This window comes from Antechinus flavipes, chromosome 1 (genome assembly GCF_016432865.1).
Source record: "Antechinus flavipes isolate AdamAnt ecotype Samford, QLD, Australia chromosome 1, AdamAnt_v2, whole genome shotgun sequence".
Lineage (NCBI taxonomy): Eukaryota > Metazoa > Chordata > Mammalia > Dasyuromorphia > Dasyuridae > Antechinus > Antechinus flavipes.
The window spans coordinates 280,578,798-280,600,545 of record NC_067398.1 but is presented as its reverse complement, the minus strand read 5'-3'; positions in this window follow the sequence as shown (position 1 = coordinate 280,600,545).

Sequence of the window (21,748 nt, the reverse complement as noted above, 5' to 3'; positions counted from 1 at the left end):
AGAGTGCTCTTCTCCAATCCAGTTGAACTCTCTTCTGCCACCAAATGGAAAGAGCACTCACCCAGCATGGTATACTCCCACCAGTGGAGCACTCACCCAGCATGGTATACTCCTGCCAATGGAGCACTCACCCAGGTGTACTCCCACCAGTGGAGCACTAGCAATCATCCAGCACTAGGGCCTAGTCCAGCAGGACTGCAGTGAGGCGATGGGTCAGCCCCTATCCTGAGTCATGCAGAGGCCATAGGTCAGCCTTGTACCAACACGACCTCACTCACAGAGAAAGGATTAAGAGAGCAGAGAGGAAAGCAAGAGCTCTGGCCACAGGCTGAGCTGGAGAAGTGATAGATGGTTGCTTTGCAAAGACCAGCTGTTTTTCCTATAGAGCATAGAAAAAGCCACCACCGCACAGCTTTACAGGAAGGTTTAATGAAGGCAGTTGCTGAAGGGGAAGATATAATGCCATGGGATTCTGATTGGGGCCTACAGACTTATCCTTTAAAGGACAATGGAGCAGAAGGTCGGACACTTATTCTGATCCCATTTAAAATATTAAAAGGGGTGAAACAAGCTTGTGAAAACTACAATCCAACCTCGCCATATACTATGCAAATTTTACAAATGCTATCAACTAGATATGCCCTTACCCCGAATGATTGGAAATGTATAGCATCTGCTTGTTTTACTTCTGGTCAATCAGTAGTATGGCTATCAGAATTTACTAAATCAGATCGGAAATATGCTATAGCCAATGACCATTATGAACCAGAAGAGTCTGTGTTTATTACCAACACAGGCCTCTATTCCACAACTCAGACTCAGATATTATAAGATGTGACTGTGTTTGCACCTATCTCACAGTTGCTATGCAGGTTTGGGAGAGAATAGATAAGGAGGGAATGGTACATTAACATCTTACTTCAATAAAATAGGACCCCGGAGAATTTATTCAAGATTATGTGCCCAACTAAAAACAGCAGTTGACAGAGTCATAGGGAAAAATAGTGTTTCTGTCCTTCTTTTCAGGAAGCTGTTAAAAGAGGGAATGAATAAGGTGTGCAGGACTATAATGGCTGGACTTTCTAAAGAAGCTTCTATCTCTGAAATTATAAATTATATAGTAACCATATAATTATATAGTAGTGAAGCTGATTATGAGGCTGATAGAAGGAAAGAAATGTTGTAACTGTGGCAGAAAAGGACATTTCCAAGCCCAATGCCATAAGCAGACAATAGAAGGCAAAAAATCATTTTGCTTAAATGCAAAATTTTGTAGGTTTAGGAAGAAAAATCATACTACAATTCAGGCAAATTGTCGAGGGTGTCCCACAAGGACCCCAAGCACATACTAGATAGTTTAGGAACCTATCCAGAGAGGAGCTACAGGGTTTGAAGAGAATTATCAGGCTTTGATGAGAAATATGTACAGTATTTGGTGAATTCAGTTGAGGGTTTTAACATCAACCCATAGACCACTACACGTGTTGAGGTACAACCCAAGGCTGGAGATAGATTAGTAATCAGACTCCCGGACTACACACCTGTGATTGTACATACTATGATATTAAAACATATGGAACCATTTGTCTTGGTTACCAATCCTCACCCATATCCAATGAACTTAAAGGAAGATCATCCAAGTGCTAAAGCACTCCCATTTTACTCAAATGATTGGGCAAGAAAAACTCATGTGTACTATTTATATAGAAAACAGACCATTCCTAGGAATGATTGATACAGGGGCTGATATATCTGTTATAACAAAAATTGATTGGCCTCCTGAATGGCCACTTCAAACTCAAACAGTAACAGTTAATGGAACAGGTGGAATGCAATATGCTTCCCAGTCTAGTAGAATACTTCATTGGGAATTTGAAAATCAGAAAGGTATTTTTAGGCCTCTTGTCATCTCAGGGCTCAGAACTTCTTTGTGGGGAAGAGATTTGCTGAAAGCCCTTTAGACAACATTACACACTGAGGCCACTGAGAAAATTCTGATAGTGTCACCCTTAAGATAGAAACATGACCGTGCAATATGAGTGTATCAATGGGTCCTCTCAAATGAAAAACTTACTACCTTAAGATCCATTATTATGGAACAGGAGAAATTGAGTCATATTGAACTTTCCTTTAGTGCTTATAACTCACCTGTTTTTGTAATTAGAAAAAAGAACAAAGCATGGTGTATGTTAATTGATTTGAGAGCTGTGCATGCTGCCATGCAATCCATGGGAGCCATATAACCAGGCCTCTCATCTCCTAATATGGTTCCTAAAGACTAAAATATGGTGATTATTGATATAAAGGATTACTTTTATTCTATTCCTTTGCATCTTACAGACAGGAAGAAGTTTGCCTTTTCTGTTCCAGCTATTAATTTACAAGCTCCTGCCACTAGATGGCAATGGAAAGTATTACCACAAGCAATGGCTAACAGTCCCACCCTTTGCCCATGGTATGTAGACAAGGTTCTTGCTCCAGTTAGAAATTTATATCCAAATGTTTATATGCTCCATTATATAGATGATATACTGGTGGTCACTAAGGAAGAGTTACAGTTACAAAGTATTATGCAACACATTATTCAAATATTGGCTCAGTAGAACCTTGTAGTGGCCCCACAAGAAATACAGACTAAGCCTCCATTTCTCTATCTTGGGCACATTCTTCAAGACCTTATTGTGTCTAAAATGCCTCCTAAAGTGGATGAGAGTAAATATAAAACTCTTCATGACTTTCAACAGTTAGTGGGAACTTTACAATGGCTGAGGTCCACTCATCTGATTCTCCCTTCTGTTATGCACCCCTTTTATATTTTAAAAGGCCCTTCAGCTCTGATATCACCACGATCATGATTTGCAGAGGCTTGTGCAGCATTACAATCTATTGCTGATCACTTGTCCTACTTCTAGAATTGATCCTTCACAGCACTTGATGCTGTCAACTTTTGTTGATAAGCCCTTTTTTGCTGCACTGCATCAAGGTGAGCACCTCATAGAGTGGCTGTACCCTACCAGACTTTCACGTATTTTGACCAATAAGATTGAAGGACTTGGTTCCTACTTTTGACAATATTGTCAAGGAGCCATACTTATCTCAGGATGGCCTCCTCAATTGACTCTTGGTATACCAAAACAGCAAGTACTTGCAATTGCCCAGGATAACTTAATGTGGGCAGTTCTGTTACAGCTTTGTTAGCACCTTTGCATCCTTCTTAGCCACTTAGACAATTGTACAAAAGATTAAAAGTAGTATTGCCACTGCATCTCTTTCCTCAGAGTCAGTGCAAGGCCCTAATGTTTTTACTGATGCTACCAAAGATCACAGGGTCACTATATATAGGGAGGACACTCAAGAGACATATGTCTTTGATACCCCCTATAATTCTACACAGAAAAATGAGTTATATGCCATTATACATGCCATGCAATGGTATAAAGAGGCTATTAATACTGTCCATGATGATATTTATGCCTGTCAAGCCATCCAACAGCTACGATGTTCATATATAGATGACAGGCACTCTACCATCCCTGATCTTCTTCATCAGGCTCAAGAAGCTTTAAACAGCAGAGCCGCACCTCTTTTTATCATGCATGTTAGATCTCATACTGATGGCACTGGTCCCATATTTGAGGGCAATAAGGTAGCTGATGTGTGGTGTTCTTTTTCTTTAATATAATAAGATAAGATGATGGTTCTCTCTGGGAGAAGGTAGGTTTCTTGAGGAGGTTTTCTTGGAGGCAGCCTTAGTATCAGTTCAGATCAATAATTACCCCAAATGCATCCAGCTGGTAAAAATACAAATGTTTATTTTCTCCTTCCAAAGTAGCCTGGTTAGTTGAGGCCTCTCTTTCTGCTTGGTTCCAAGAGCTCCCTCCGAATGTCTCCAAATCCAAAGGTTTTGTACTTCAGCCTCTGCCTCTGCTTTCTTCAGCCTCCAGAGCCAGCACCAAGTTGAATCTGTCTTGCCTCTGAGAGAGCCTTCTCAATCTTCACTGAGCTCTCGACTCATAGCTTCTTCCTCTGAAAACTCTTTTTCTGCCACCAGCCAGCCAAGTGGAAAATATTCTCTGGAATGAATCACTCTTCACTGGCTTATATATGACTCTCCTGAGAGAATGGAATTATGGGTTTTCTCCCATAGTGCTCTCTGGCCCTAAGAGCTTCAAGGGAGGTGTGAATTCAGATATCTCATACTAAACCCTGAAATTTCCCAAATGTGTGAACTCTAATGAGTAAAGGTGCAAACACAACCATTGTATCAATTAGTTTTACTTAGTACCTTGTTTCAGGTTCTGGCCCAAAACATCTTCTTGTAAGATCAGATCAATAATCTATCAACTCTAATGAATTAGCAGTTTGTAAAGATTCCAACACTGATGCCCTCTTTTATCCTTTGTGTGGCCTATACTATGATTCCCCTGCCCACAAGACACATGCTTCATTTCATTTATCTGCCCACTCATTGTGGAGGCTGTATGGCATCTCTAAAGCAGATGCTGCAGCTATTGTTCACCGTTGTACTACTTGTGCTCCTTTACGTCCAGCTCCTTGAAAAACTGAAACAAATCCTCATGGTGAGTCACCCAATGCTCTATGGCAAATGATTGTGACTCATGTTAAAAGGCAGTACATCCATGTAACCATGGATATACACTCTCAATTTCTCATGGCTTCACTCCAATCAGGAGAAGCAAATAGGCATATAATCAGCCATCATTATCATTGCTTCTCCATTGCAGGAGTTCCATGTGCATTTAAGACAGATAATGGACCAGCCTATACATCTTCTGCTTTTAGGTCCTTCTGCACTGACTTTGGCATTGGCCATTCATTCCACTGGCATCCCCCATAACCCTACAGGACAAGCCATTGTTGAATAAGCTAATTGTACTCTCAAGATGCTCCTGTCTAAGCAAGAAAAAGGAGTATTGAGGTTTATAAGACCTTCTACCCAACTCACACAGGCCTACTTAGATGCAGTGAAATATACATATAATTATTTACAATTTTCATATTCCTTGGATCTTATCCCAGCAATGCGCTTCTGGCACATGCAGAAAGCATGGCTAATAGACTGGCCATCAAGACCAAGAACCTTCTCTCCAAAGTAATGTGGAGGGGCTTAGATGGCATTTGGAAAGGCCCAGGTTGGGTCAAGGTTTGGAGTCCCAGGTATTCTCTTATTATTCCAGATGCAGACCCCGCAGCAGAGGAGTGGATCCCTACCAGAAACATCTGTGACTTGGGGATCCAAGAAAAGAGGGACCAGACAACAACCCAAAGGGACCAGCCCTCCAGATACTGATGGCAGCAATGTCCCTCCAAATTGTGACACCAAAGACAGCAGACACAGCTTCAGTGTAGCAGCTGAAATGAACTGTCTTGGGTGATGTGCAATATAAACAGACTGTTAAATGGACAATGGGCTTGTATGCTTCTCCCATAGCTACTCACCATATGGTGGCCTGGGGAGAGACTTTGCCTTATGTTTTCTATTTAAGGAAAATTAGTGGGTGAGAAACCAACAAGCCCACCTGCCAAGGTTACTGAGGCAATATTACAGGACATGACTTTGCTTATGTGCACTTTTATCTATTTTGCACCTTCATCTGTGTTTTCTTTCAAAAACTGTATACAAAACACAAGTGTAACTAGAATTGTGCTAGAATTGTGACACCCTACCTCACTGATAGCCTACCTTATTGACACCCTGATATATACAAATGTAACTGCAGAACTGTGACATCCTACTATGGTGACATACTATCTCATTGACATCCTCTTTGGTATCTTATCTCCTTGAGCATGACACTATTGAGTGGGTTAAACATCATGTTTCCCATGTTTGGTTATGGCAATAGTTGAGCCTAGTTCTCACTGTTATACTTTTGCTTTTTGGTCTGTTGCATCTTACCTTCTTGAGCATGATACTCAGTGATCTCAATGATCAAGTGAATTATGGTTGATGCTAAGTAGCTGAATGAGATGAGTGATCCCCACTTTGAAAGAGAGGAGAATATTGTAAGGATCCATTAGAGAAGCCAGGTGAGTGCATTTAGGATGCCTATGGCCTGGAGATTCCCGGACGTGATTGGCTATGAATACATAGGGACTACCTTTGTGGATGGGATCTCCAGCCATGGCAGGAATCCTGATGAACACTCTGAAATCATGTCAGGAATGGGAAGTGTCTCCATTACTGATTGCCTGTGACCTCATGGACCCTATATAAGCTTAGTGGGGGAGGAGGCCAACCGATCCTTTCCACCTGGAGCTTGGCTAGGGGGAAAAAGACTAAGCAAGTGCAGGAGGTCTTAGAGTAAGATATAAACCACGTGAATAAAGTTTTTAAGCTTGCCTGCCAAATCTCTTAGGTACTCTGTTGTGCTTAAACTGCATCCATATGAGATAGCAGCCAGAGGATTTCTGAAGGCCACAGGAAGAGGTAAGATTGATATTAATATTTACCAGAGATTTCTTTGACACCCTGGGAACTAGGAGAGACTGGCAATAGCAAATGTAATTACAGCATGTTGCAATTATTATGCTATAAGATTTCAGAAAAACTTGGAAAGACTTGTACTAATGAATGCAAAGTAAAGCAGAATTAGGAGAACATTGTGCACAATATCATCATCATTGTGTGATGATGAACTATAATTGACTCAGCTCTTAGCAATATAATGATCCAAAACAAGTATAAAGGACTCACAAAGGAAAATGCTATTCATTCCCACTAAAGAACTGATAGATTCCAAATGAAATCAGAACATTTTTTCATTTTATTCCTTTTCATGTTTTATTTTTCTTTTGTTATATTTCTTATTGCATAACTGGGATGAATACAGAAACACGATTTACATGATAGCACATGTATAAACTAGATCAAACTACCTATCATCCCCAAAAGAGGGGAAGGGAGGAGGAAGGGAGGGAGAAAATTTTGAAACTCAGAATCTTATAAAAATGAAAGCTAAAAACTTTTTGACCTATAACTGGGAAAAAAATAAAATACTATTTTAAAAATAAAATATATTGATATGTTTTCTTATAAGAAATAATTTATATAAATAATTTCTCTATTTTTAAACCCAATGTAATAGAGATTGTTATCAATGAAAGAAATCGCTGATTTAATCCTATCTACTCTTTTTACTGGATCAAGACAATTTAAGAGATGTTCTAAAGGTAGACATCTAATCAATTGCAAAATGAGCTCTAGAAACTTAATATCTTGAAACCTGATTTAGTGAGCAGTCTATGACACCAAAATTAAGATCTTGAAATAAAATAATTCTTTATGGCCTAGGTGCTACCAACTCACCTCCAGAATGTCTATATTCTTTACCTGCTGAATTACTATCCTTTAAAATGTAAATAAATTACTACATATTCTATATAATGTTCTTGATTATATCTAGTTGGTAATGATCTCCTCTTTTGGGAGGGGGGGTGATTTTTATTTTATTTTATTTTTTTAAATAACTTTTTATTGATAGAACTCATGCCAGGGTAATTTTTTACAGCATTATCCCTTGCACTCACTTCTGTTCCGATTTTTCCCCTCCATCTCTCCACCCCCTCCCCAAGATGGCAAGCAGTCCTATACATGTTAAATAGGTTACAGTATATCCTAGATACAGTACATGTGTGCAGAACGCAACAGTTCTCTTGTTGCACAGGGAGAATTGGATTCAGAAGGTAGAAATAACTTGAGAAGAAAAACAAAAATGCAAGCAGTTTACATTCATTTTCCAGGGTTCTTTCTTTGGGTGTAGCTGCTTCTGTCCATCCTTGATCAATTAAAACTGAATTAACTCTCTTTATCAAAGAGATCCACTTCCATCAGAATACATCCTCATACAAGTATCATTGTTGAGGTATATAATGATCTCCTGGTTCTGCTCATTTCACTTAGCATCACTTCCCAAGCCTCTCTGTCTTCATCCTGCTGGTCATTTCTTACAGAACAATAATATTCCATAACGTTCATATACCACAATTTACTCAACCATTCTCCAATTGATGGGCATCCATTCATTTTCCAGCTTCTAGCCACTACAAACAGAGCTGCCACAAACATTTTGGCACATACAGGTCCCTTTCCCTTCTTTAGTATCTCTTTGGGGTATAAGCCCAGTAGAAACACTGCTGGTTCAAAGGGTATGCACAGTTTGATAACTTTTTGAGCATAGTTCCAAATTGCTCTCCAGAATGGCTGGATGTGTTCACAATTCCACCAACAATGTATCAGTGTTATGAGTTCAAAAGTTGGAGTTCTTGTTCTTCTCAAAGCACAGCCGATTTAGAGGCTTAGAGCCCTTCGGATGTCTCCAAATCCAAAGGTTCTGTCCTTCAGCCTCTGCCTCTGCTTTCTTCTGCCTCCAACCAACACAGAGATGGAATGTCTCTCTTGATTCCTTCTGGGGAGCCCAGCCACCAACTACAGTGGTGTGAGATGAAGATGAATCTGGTTGTCCACTGAACTCTCCATTCGTAGCTTTATCCTCTGAAAACCCTTCGTCTGCCACCAGAGTTGCTCCTCTCGAGTCCAGCTGAACTTTTTTCTGTGACCAGCCAGCCAAGAGGAAATAATGTATTCTGCCATAGAGCCCTCATCGCTGGCCTTTTATCTGACTCTTCTGAGAGAATGGGATTATGGGTTTTCTCCCATAGTGCTCTCATTCCCAACGAGCTTCAAGGGAGGTGTGAACTCATTGAACTCCAATGAGTAAAGGTGTGAACACAAGCCTTGTATTAATTAGTTCTACTTAGTACCTTGTTTCAGGTTCTGCCCAAAACATCTTCTTGTAAGATTAGATCAACTCTAATTAGTTAGCAGTTAGTAAGGATTCCAACATATCAGTGTCCCTGTTTTCCCACATCTCCTCCAACATTCCACGTTATTTTTTCCTGTCATTCTAGTCAATCTGTCAGGTGTGTAGTGGTATCTCAGAGTTGTCTTAATTTGCATTTCTCTGATTAATAATGATTTGGAGCATATTTTCATATGTCTATAAATAGTTTTAATTTTTTCATCTGAGAATTGTCTGTTCATATCCTTTGACCATTTAGGTAATGATCTCCTCTTACCTCACATAGGATTTTGATAACTTAATAATTGTAATCATTGTTGACACCAATATGTTGCTTATAAATATACATTATTTCTACATCCTATTAAGTAGGTACTAGAGATATTATTACTACTACTTTATATATGACCAAGTTGAGTCTCAGAGAAATAAAAAAAACTTACCATTATGATGTGTCATCCAAAAAGTCTTAAACCCAAATATTCCCCAACTTAGTCTACTGTCTCTTCACTATCTTTACTACACCACTTCCTCTTAAAAGCATTTATAATAAAGAAACAGAAGTCCTGAAAATGTCAAAATATCCCAGACTATCAGTTCTGTTTCCAGTCCAAACCTCACAAACCATCATTCAGGGAAGCAACTCTCACGGCTAAGAAGCTAGCCATCTTTACCAATTACTAACCAATGGCAACATGCATGACAGGAAAGCCCAGACTCACTGAAGCTGCAAGGTCTCCTGAAAAAGAAAAAAAAATGGAGGAAGGATGTGTCAAGCAGATCAATCACAACCACCATCTTTACCACTATCTGTTCTTGACTTCTGATAGAGATAGTCCAAGATGTAAATCCCAAAATCCTGAGAATAGCACTGCTCTCAGTCCAATACCTACAACTATAATTCTGGGTAAATGCAGTGTGGCAACAGTTCTAAAGTACTTTTTCTGTTAAATTGCTCAACATCAAACACTGTTATGATTTTTATATGTGGAAATTAAATTAAAGAATACACAAGACTATATATTTGGTCACTGCATCCTAAATACCATGGGACTTAAGTTAAAAACCTTCTATATGTCTTTCCACTTTTCCTATTTGTTTCTACAACACTTAGCACAGTGCTTTGCACAAATACTAAATATATTCTTTCTCATTCAATCATTTGCTCATTTATTCATTTACTCAGGTCTACAACTTTTCTAGCTGTTCAAAATGGCTTTAATTCTATATTATATTTATCTCACTATGGATTTATTTATATTGCTTAATTTATATGATTAAATTATTTTAATATGGTACTTAGCACCATAATATCTAATTTAATATTGCTTATTATGAAATATAGTTCTTGGTATTACTATCTTATAAACATCATGAAGAGACTATTTATTTACCTAAAATTGTTATTTCTTCCAATATTTACTATATGTATATGCATATAGTACATATTAATCAATAACTATTGCTACATGAATGGCAATATGTTTACACATACTTTTAATGCCCAAACTCTTCATGCTATTATACCTTACTGAATGAAAAAGGATACTGTTCTCCATTAGAAATTTGAATAGTAAATTTGTATGTGTAAGTTTGGTTTGCATAACAAGAAGCTTGCATTATTGGTGTCTACTTCCATTTCTTTCTCAGAGCATTTCAATTAAAAAAAAAAAATCCAAGGCTTTTTTAAGTAGCAGGACATATTTGAAATTAATACAAAACAGATAAGATATAGACACTTATGGAAATTTATTGTTATTTTGAAGCCTCCCTGAAGTTTTGCTAGGCACATGACAATGTTTTGTTTTGTTTTGTTTATTTTCTTTTTCTTTCTTTTTCTATTCTATCTTTCTTATTTTATATTTAGCTCAATAAAAAAAAGTTTTAAAAATTAGGAGAAAACTAGCCTGGAGGTTAAAATTTCCATTCAGTATTTACATACAAAAATAAAATACAATAAAAATAGAAAAAACTAAAATGAGTCACCTTGAATATTAGTCAAGTTGATTAATGAACACTACTTGAATACTACATAGGCTTAAATTGGAATACTCAATTTGGTCCTCCTTTCACTTGGCTTCTGATGAAATATAACTACACATCATTTTTATTTTCTGTTGTTTATTTTGCTGTTTTGTTCCCAACAGATAGCACAGTGCCTCTCAAACCAAAGAATTCTTAATAAATGCAAGTAGAATTGAGTTGGAATTCTTCATGAATGTTATGAAACAAGTCCTTTAAATGTAAATCTTTGCTTGTGCTTCCCTCATTTTCTTTATGAAGATAGTTCTTGACACTCTATGTAGACATGACCTTCCTAAAGCCCTCACAGTAATAAAAGAAGTGATCATGCAAGCTAGTTGAACTGAAATCAAATTCAAAGTAGATAGATGAGGCTTTGCACTGTGATACTCACATCTAAGACTATCACTTGTACTGTCCCTAATCTTTTCCCACAGCTTCAACTGCTTCTGCCTCAAGTAAAAGAACTAGTTATTGTTATGATTATAATATACAATAAGAAAGGAAAAATTCAAGATTTATCACTTGGTAAAGGGTTACTTAGATTAAAATAGATAACTGGTATAATAGAGGTACTTAGGGGTCGGGATTTATTGAAAGAATAGAAGATACAATTATAATTGAGAAACCCAAATTTCCTTACAAGTAGTTCTTTTTGATGAGTTTCTAAAGTTCTTCATGCAATGGTTGATTCTCTATGTAGCAATACTAATAATAATTTCCTTGTATTTATAAGATAGTTTTCTTCTAAAGACCTCAAGACATTTCATTTAGAAAACAAGCTAATGTTGCATCAATTAAAATTTTTAAATGCTTGTTTCTATATTTAAAAACCTATTTAAGGGCAGCTAGGTGGAGCAATTTATAGACCACTGGACCTATAGTCGGGAAGCCTTAGATAGTTGACACATACTAGCTGTGTGATCCTGGGCAAATCACTTAATCCTGATTTCCTCAAAAAACAGAAGGCATATTAGTGGGTCTATAATCTAAAGAAATCATAAAAGAGGCAAAAGTACCCATATATGCAAATATGTTAGTAATAGCTCTTTCTATGTCTTTCAAAGTCTTTCTCTAGCATTTAAGACAATCTATCTCCCAAATTTTTTTTTCAAAATTTATTTCAAACTTCATACTTCATTCATATCCCAGATTAGGACTACTGTTTTCTAGTATCCTATAATTCCCCATCTCCTAAATTTACAAAGATCGTGTCCCATATCTATAAGTAATTTACTTTTTCCTCACTCCATCCTCTTGAAAATTTTCTCTTTCTTCAAGGTCCACTTCAAATTTTACATCTTCCATGAAATCTAATCCCCATCTATCCAAGAAGTACTATGCCCTTTTATTTCCTATTTTGTCAACATTTCCGTTGAGATTCAATCCATTTCTTTTTCCAAATGGTCCTCAGATCTTTATATCATCCCTGTGAAACATAGTTATCACTTAATAAGTGCATGGCTACGTGATATATATAGCTAGCACAGAGGCAGCAATTGTAGCCTATTGTAATGTTCTCTTCAGATATATCAAAACAATGCTTAACACTTCAGATACAAAACCTGGATTGTTTTACAATTGAATCAAATGGAAGTATAGAGTAAAAATATGGGAAATAAAGCTCAATTTTAAAAAAAACATATTTAAAAATATCTATTTTCCATATTTTTGCTTCACTGTGGAGAATATTTATTTTAATGAGATTAATTTCAAAATTATGAGCTACAAAATGCTGTTATTAATATTTTGTAGTTAATAATACTATGGCTTTAATAGTCTTCCACAGGCCATCTGAATATTCATTCACCATTTTACTCAAAGATAGCTGAGCATTACCTTTAACTCATTAAAATAAATAAATAAATAAATGCTAACAAAGGTACAATTACTTCTATGTGTCTGTAACTAGAATGCTTCCTTTTTATCCTCCAAAAAAGTCTCCATATTGGCATTGTGGTTTTGTTGCTGAGGCAATTGGAGTTAAGTGACTTGCCCAGGGTCACACAGCTAGGAAGTATTAAGTGTCTAGGACCAGATTTGGACTCAAGTCCTCCTGACTTCAGGACTGGTGTTCTATCCATTGCGCCATCTAGCTGTCCCTGGAATTTGTTTTTTGTTGTTGTTGTTGATTTGCTACCCAGTGGAATTTAAAAGCCCATTATTTAATAACATGCAAGGACACTGTAAAAAGTAAAGGTCTAATGAGTCACTTACTCCCCCTAACATTCCTTGGAGCTTGATTAGTATTGTTATCCTAAACTGACAGATAGGATACATAAATCATGCTGTTGGATGAGATATCAAGTTTTATAAGTAACTTATAGGAAGGCAAATTTGATTTCATACTTTATTATACCCAACTTTACCTCCTAAATAAATCTATATAACTTCTAGTTCTACCTACTTGTATTTAATATTAGAGAATCAAGTGAATACTAATGGGCAGTTATGTGGCACAGTGGCGAGAGTCCTGGAGCTCAGGTCAGGAAGACTCATCTTTCTGAGTTCAAATCTGGCCTCAGACACTTAATTAGATGTTTGGACACAAGGCAACTAACTTAATTCCATTTTTTCTAGTTAAGGACTAGAACTTAACTATCAAATGAGCTAAAAAAGAAAATGGTATGCCACTTCAAAATTTTTGCCAAGAAAACGGTAAATGGGGTCGCAAAGAGTCTAAAATGACCAAAAGTGGAGCCAGAAGGTTAGACCTATGCTTTTTCAATAGGTGTATGTGTGTGTGTATGTGTGTGTGTGTGTGTGTGTGTGTGTGTGTGTGTGTGTGTGTGAAATCTATTCCTAGGTGATCATGACACTGTATTGGGAAATCATGTAAATTATTTTGCACACACTAAAAAATATCTGTTTTGGCTAGACCAAACCATGAAGGAAAATATCATTATGTAATGTTGACAAAGAAATTACACTTGTATGGTTTTATCTGAGGTTATATAGACAGTAGTCCAAAAGAAGAGAGGAAAGAAAGGAACAGAAGGGACAAGGGAAAAAGAAAGAAAAAAAAAAGAGGAATAGTAGAGGCTACACAGAAAAAGGAAGGAAAAGAAGAGAGGAGACAGGTGGAACTAATCTTATGCATGATTGGTTTTTTTGTGCTTGCAGCATCCAACTATTTAAAGTTTCTGGGATGTGATTTTTTTTTAATCTTTGAGTGTCAAAAGTGTAAAATAAATCAATGTTGATGTAACAAAAAAAGTCAGAAAATGAGAAAAAAAATGACATCTTTCAAGATCAGCTGTTCCACAGAGTATCCCTCCCCCCGCCTTAGAGTTCCTCCCCCTATCTTACCCCTTTCCCTCCCAGTTCCCGTATTCCCTTCCGCTTAGCTTATTCCTTCCCTTTTCACTTTTCCCTTCTCACTTTTCAATTCACCATAGATTGAATATGTCTTAAGATTTTTCACTTAAAGCCAATTCTGAAGGCAGTAAGATACCCACTATATTCATCCCCCTCCATTCTTTCTCTCAGATATAATAGGTTTCCTATGCCTCTTCATGAGATGTAGTACCCCCACTTTACCCTTTTTCTGGTACAATATCCTTTCCACATCAATTTCTAGAACAAGGTATACATGTATTCTTTATACATCTATATAGTCGAAATATAGTTCCCAAGATTAATCTTTACCTTTTAAGATTTCTCTTGAGTTCTATATTTGTAGATCAAACTTTTTGTTAAGTTCTGGCTTTTTCATCAGAAATAGATGAAATTCACTTTGTTGAATGTCCATCTTCTTCCCTGGAAAAAGATGCTCATTCTCGCTGGGTAAGTTATTTTTGGTTGCATCCCAAGTTCCTTAGCCTTTCGGAATATCATATTACAGGCCCTTCGATCTTTTAATGTGGATGCTGCCAGATCCTGGGTGATCCTTATTGTGGCTCCTTGATACTTGAATTGGGTTTTTCTAGCCGCTTGCAATATTTTTTCCTTCGTCTGAGGGTTCTGGCATTTGGCCACTATATTCCTTGGTGTTTTGATTTTAGGATCCCTTTCAGTGGGTGATAGATGAATCCTTTCAATGTTTATTTTTTCCTCTGTTCCTATGACTTCTGGGCAGTTCTCTTTGATAATTTCCTGGAAAATAGTGTCCAGGCTTTTTTTTTCATCATGTTTTTCTGGAAGTCCAATGATTCTCAGATTGTCTCTCGTGGATCTGTTTTCCAGGTCTGTTGTCTTCCCCAGAAGGTATTTCACATTTTTCTCCATTGTTTGATATTTTTGGATTTGCTTGACTGATTCTTCTTGTTTCCTCGAGTCATTCAATTCCACTTGTTCAATTCTGATTTTCAGTGAAGTATTTTCTTCACTCACTTTTTAAAAATCTTTTTCTAATTGTCCCATTGAGTTCTTTTGTTCTGTGGATTTTTTTTTCCATTTCGCCAATTTTGTTTTCCAGTTCACCAATCCTATTTTTCAAGGATTTTACTTCTTTATCCACTCGCTCTTTAACTTTCTCCAGGCTCTTTTGCCAAGCCTCCCTCTCCTTTTCCCAAGCTTCCCTCTCCTTTTGCTAAGCCTCACTCTGCCTTTCCCCATTTTTCTTCTAGCTCCCTTGTGAGAGCCTTTTTAATTACTTCTATGAGGTTCATCTGTGCTGAGGAACAGATGATCTCCTCCTTTGGGGATTCACCTGGAGACTGTCTCTTTTTAGTCTCCTCAGGATTTAGAGTCTGCTCTCTATCTGTGTAGAAGCTGTCAAGGGTTAAAGTCCTCTTCAGCTTCTTGCTCATTCTGTCTAATAATCAAAGACAAACTACCAAAGAAAAACAGAAAAAACTGGAGTCTTTTTTTGGGGGAGGCGTTGGGTATGTTATCGAGCTTCCTCTACAGACTGCAGGGGGGCAGCAGTGAGGCACTAGCAGGACTGTGTGCGCCTGCGCTCTGAGATCCCAAAGCGTGCGGGGGGGGGGGGGGGGAAGGGGGGGCGACCAGGTTCCGAGAGACTCCAGCTGTTTGGGGTTGTATTCTTCAGCCCCGGTGTTTTTAGCTTCTCTGCTGGGCTGCTGACTTGCTGCCGGAGCAAAGTATCCAAACCTGTAGCGAAGCTCTCCCCGCAGAGACGGCTGCGATCACTCCCCACCCCCTCTCCAGTCTGCTCCCGTGCTCTCACTGCCGCTGCCTGCCACCTGCGCCCGATCTAAAACCGTCCCAGCCTCCAGTAAAGACAGACCTTTCTTGGCGAATCTCAAGGATGGCTTCTCTTGGTAACTATTTGTGGGGTTTTTTCAGTCAAGCATTAATTTAGAGGCTTGTAATGAAATGGATAGTGAGAGAAAGCGTGAAGCTTATGCAGCTGTGTGCCTCCTCTCCGCCATCTTAACCGGAAGTCCCAGCTGTTCCACAGAGTTTCGTACACACTAGCAGTCTACAAAACACCATACATTAACTAGCATAAGCACTGAAAAAACCCTAACAGTCAATGCATATCAGAAGTGGAAGCAAAAGAATCAGCTCTCCCAGGGATCTGATGTGTTGTGATACTTCTGTAGATGAGAATTCCTTAACCACATCCAAAGGTCCCTTAGTCTTTTATATTTACCAGAGTACACATTCAATGCAGATCACTCATAATGAAAAAAAGAAAAGAAAACAGGAAGTCTAACATATGAAGTCAGTGATGTCAATGTTACCAAAAAACTAACAAGGTCAAAGCAATTTTTCTTTTCTATATGTGTTGAGTATATTATGATTAGCATATACAACTAGAAAAGAGTACTGTAAAGGGAGATAGAATGGCATGTATACCAGATCAGGCTTAAACAAAAATACCTTCCAGGCAAAATACATTCTGCATGCCATATAAAGTTATTCTGATTTTTTACAATGCATATTCATGCATGTACACACAGATTCTGTGAAATTCCTCATCTTTTATCTCAGAAAAAAAAAAAAAGGATGAAAGATTGCAGTATTGAGATCAATAAGATCCAGCAATTAATTGAAAATAGGAGAGAAACGGAAAAAGAGGACTGCATTTTAAATTTCTAATTTCTACTAAATAGAATGTATTTTTTATTTTTATTTTTTATATATCTCAAATTTAAAATGGTATGTCCAACACTTCCCTGATTGTATCCATTTTGAATTTCTTTCTACTATCTTGGTCTCATTATTTAACTACTCTCTAATGATCTTATCTTTTCATTTTTATAAATAAAACAATCAGTCTCACCAGACATTTTTCCTACTTATCTTTCTTTCGCCCAAAATAAAAGCTCTCTCTTTTAACAGACATATCTGTGTAAAACAACTCCACATGATGGCCACATCTAAAATATTTTGTTTCATTTTATACCTCTTGTCCATCAATCATTTAATAAGCAGCTACTACTATGTGTCCATCATGATGCCAAAAATTGTAGATACAAATATAATAAATGAAAAATCCCTCTCATAAGAAAATTAAATTCAAATAAGAGAAATAATAAAGACATATATATGGGTAATGGTACCCAGATATAGGAGATACACAACATACTTTGCCAACTGCTAAACCACAATAATATTATTATAATGTAATATGAATAAGTCCCTTCCAGAAATGCATGAGGGAGGAAACATTTGCTTCCTACTTTAGGTCAGATACAAGTATCCTCTGTGTTTTATCATACTATTTAAAGATAATGAAAAGCCTTTTATTTGACTGCAGCTTCAGGATAACAAAAACAAAATATTTACAGATTCTCTCTTTTCCTTCCTTCCTCCCTTTCTCTGTGTGTATGTCTCTCTTGATGTGGGTTCTCTCACATTCTCTTTCAATCTCTGTCTCTGTCTCATTGTCTCTCTGTCTTTCTCTCTATCTCCCCACAGCATTTTTTCTTTTTATTTTTTTCTTTATTAATTATAAATGAATATCAAAAAAAAAATCAGCTTCCATCAGCAACTGAGTCAGAGAAAGTAGTCACTGAGAATAGTGAAAAGCCAATCTCAAGTATCAACCTGCTTGACCCACTCCAGCTTTTAACTGAGATGGTACCTACAACACTATGTCCTGCAACAAGAGGGCAACTCTCTTCAGCTATTACCTTGAAATGACCTTAATGGGGGGGGGGGATATTTGATGGCAATCACTCTTAAGTTTGAGCTCACTTTCTCCAGGGACTGATATGTGTTCAATGACAAATATGATCCTGATTAGGATGCTATTGTATTTCAGTTGTTGTAATTTCTTCTCAGGAAATGTCCTTTGGTAAAAGCTAATTGATGACATTGTTGGTGGAATTGTAAACAGATTCTCCATTCTGGAGAGCAATGTGGAACTATGCTCAAAAAGTTATCAAACTGTGCATACCCTTTAATCCAGCAATGTTTCTAGTGGAGTTGTATCCCAAGAGACTTTAAAGGAGGGAAAGAACCTACATATGTAAAAATGTTTGTGACAGTCCTTTTCATAGTGGCAAGAAATTGTAAACTGAGCGGATGCCCTGATGTTGGAGAATGGTTGAATAAGTTATGGCATATGAATGTTATGGAATATTATTGTTCTATAAGAAACAATGCTGGGGAGGAGCCAAGATGGCAGAGAGGACACACACATCTTTCTGAGTTCTCCTCATCTATTTTTACAAAACTCAGCCTCAGAATTATTGCTTGACTGTCAAACCCCATGAATATTGGGAGTATAACACATTACCAACAGAATATAATCTTGAAATTTACCAGAAAAGGTCTGGGATGGAATGGGTCTAGGCCAGCCATAGATTCAGGTAGATAGGCAGTGAGAGCATGGGAAAAAGCTTACATTAAGTAGACCAGAGCAGGGAGGAGGGTGGTCTTCGCTGGCAGAAAATCTGCAGAGAGAATGCTACCACAGTGTTGGCTACTATGCTCTAGCAGCAAGCCAAAGAGAAGCTATATATAACAGAGAAACTATACCCCTTGTAAGGGTAAAGACTATAACCCCAAAAGGCTAGAGAGGCAACTGCTAATCTCAGTGCACATGCTGATCCCAGCCCAGCCATTGCTGTCCCACTGCTGCTTCACTGCTACTTCATGTTGTCTGTTGAGGAAGCTCAATAACCCCACATTACCCCAAAAGCTGTAACTTTTTTTGTTTTGTTAAAATCAGTAAAAAGGGAAAGTGTACTCTAACCTAAAGATCATTTCTATACTGAAAGAGAGCAGATTTCAAACTCTGAGGAGACTAAAATCAGTTTGTCTCTAGAGCCAAAAGTGGGTGTGATTTGGTGCCCACCACATAAGGCTCTCAAAGAAGAAATTTAAAATTTAAAATTTTAAATTTTAAAATAAAAAAGAAATTGACAAATTGAAAAGAGAGCTAAAAGAAAAATGGGGAAAGGAAAGGGAAGCTTTGCAAGAGGGTCTGGATAAGACTCCTTTTTAAGGAATTAATTTAATAAAATTGGTGAAATGGAAAAAATTCATAGAACAAAACAACTCATTTAAAAACTCAATTGTACAATTACAAAAAGAAATTTAAAAAGATTAAATGAAGAAAACAATCCATTAAAATCAGAATTGAAAAAAATCAAAAACAATGACTCAAGGAGACGCCAATAATCAGTCAAGCAAAACAAAACAAAACAAAACAAAACAAACAACCAAAAAAAAAAAAAAAAAAAAAAACCCTGAAAAAAATAGAAAAAAAATGTTAAATACCTACTTGGGATAACAACAGACCTGGAAAATAGATCTAGGAGAAATAATTTAAGGGTTATTGGACTCCCTGAAAATCATGATAAAAATAGGAGCCTAAACACTATTTTTTCAGGAAATCATCAAGGAGAACTGCCCAGTTGTTATAGAAACAGAAGGTAAATTAGACATTGAAAGAATTCATTAATCACCTACAAAAAGATATCCCAAAATCAAAACTCTGAGATATATTGTGGCTAAATTCCAGAACTATCAGACCAAAGCAAAAATACTACAAGCATCCAGAAAAAAACAATTCAGATATCAAGGAGCCACAATAAGGATCACTCAGGGTCTAGCAGCTTCCACATTAAAGTATCAAAGGGCCTGGAATCTGATATTCCAAAAGGCAAAGGAACTTGGTATGTAGCCAAGAATAAGTTACCCAGCGAAATTGGGCATTTTCTTCCAGGGAAGAAGATGGACATTCAATGAAATAGGTGAATTCCATTTATTTCTGATGAGAAAAACCAGAGCTAATCAAAAAGTTTGACCTCCAAATATAGGAACCAAGAGAAGAATAAAAAAGTAAAAAGAACTCTTAAGAACTGTATTTCTGTTATGAGTATACATAAAGAATACATGTATAATTTGGTTTTACTGTTATAATATAAAAAAGAATTTAGAGGTGGAAAGGAAATTGTACCAGAAAAAGGGAAAAGTAGAGATACTACATCCCATGAAGAGGCAAACAAAACCTATTTTATCTGAAAGAAAGAAAAGAGGGGGATGAACATAATGGGAATCTTATTCTCATCAGAACTGGCTCAAAGAGAAAATATTAGACATATTTGGTTTACACAGAAACTTCTCCCACCTCTTTGAAAAGTGGGAGGGGAAAAGCGAAAAGGGAAGGAGTGTGCTAAATAGAAGGGAATACAGAAATTGTAAGGGACAGGTTTAAGAAAAGGGGAGGGAGTCTGTGTCAGGCAAGTAGTGTTCATAAGTTTAATACTGGAGAGGGGGGTAAGGAAGAAAGGAAAAAGAAAAGCATAATCTGGGGTAAACAAGATAGCAGGAAATGCAGAATTAGTAATTTTAACCATAAATGTGAATGGGGTAAACTCCCCCATAAAACGAAGGTGGATAGCAGACTGGATTAAAAGCCAGAGTCCTCCAATATGTTGTTTACAGGAAACACACTTGAAGCAGGGTAGTATATACAGAGTAAAGGTGAAAGGCTGGAGCAGAATCTACTATGCAGGTGAAGTCAAAAAAACAGGAGTATTCATCAAGTAAAAGCAAATTAAAAGAGATAAGGAAGGGCATTATATCTTGCAAAAAGGTAGCATGGAAAATGAAGCAATGCTAAACATACATGCATACACACATGCACCAAGTGGTATAGCATCTAAACTCTTAAAAGAGAAGTAAAAAGAGCTGCAAGAAGAAATAAAGAGCAAAACTATAATAGTGGGAGATCTCAACCTTGCACTCTCAGAATGAGATAAATCAAATCACAAAATAAATAAGAAAGAAGTCAAAGAGGTAAATAGAATACTAGAAAAGTTAGATATGATAGACCTTTGAAGAAAACTAAATGGAAACAGAAAGGAATACCCTTTATTCTTGGCAGTTCATGGAACCTATACAAAAATTGACCATATATTAGGACATATTAGGACCTCAAATTCAAATGCAGAAAGGCAGAAATAGTAAATGCATCCTTTTCAGATGCAATAAAAATTACCAGGGGAATATAGACCAAATAAAAAGCCAGGGGAAAGTAGACCAAAAGAAATCATATGGTATATTATAAAGCAGCAGTTACCAAAACCATTTGGTATTGGCTAAGAAATAGACTAGTTGATCAGTGGAATAGGTTAGGTTCACAGGACAAAATAGTCAATAACTATAGCAGTCTATTGTTTGATGAAATGAAAGACACCAGCTTTTAGAATAAGAATTCAATATTTGATAAAAACTGCTAGGAAATTTGGAAACTAGTATGGCAGAAACAAGGCATGGACCCACACTTAACACCGTACATCAAAATAAGATCAAAATGGATTAATGATTTAGTCATAAAGAATAAGATTATAAATAAATTAGAAGAACATAGGATAATTTCCCTCTCAGACCTGTGGAAGAGGAAGGAATTTGTGACCAAAGAAGAATCAGAGGTTATTATTAATCACAAATAGGAAATTTTAATTATATCAAGTTAAAAAGCTTTTATACAAACAAAACTAATGCAGACGAGATTAGAATGGATACAATAAATAAAC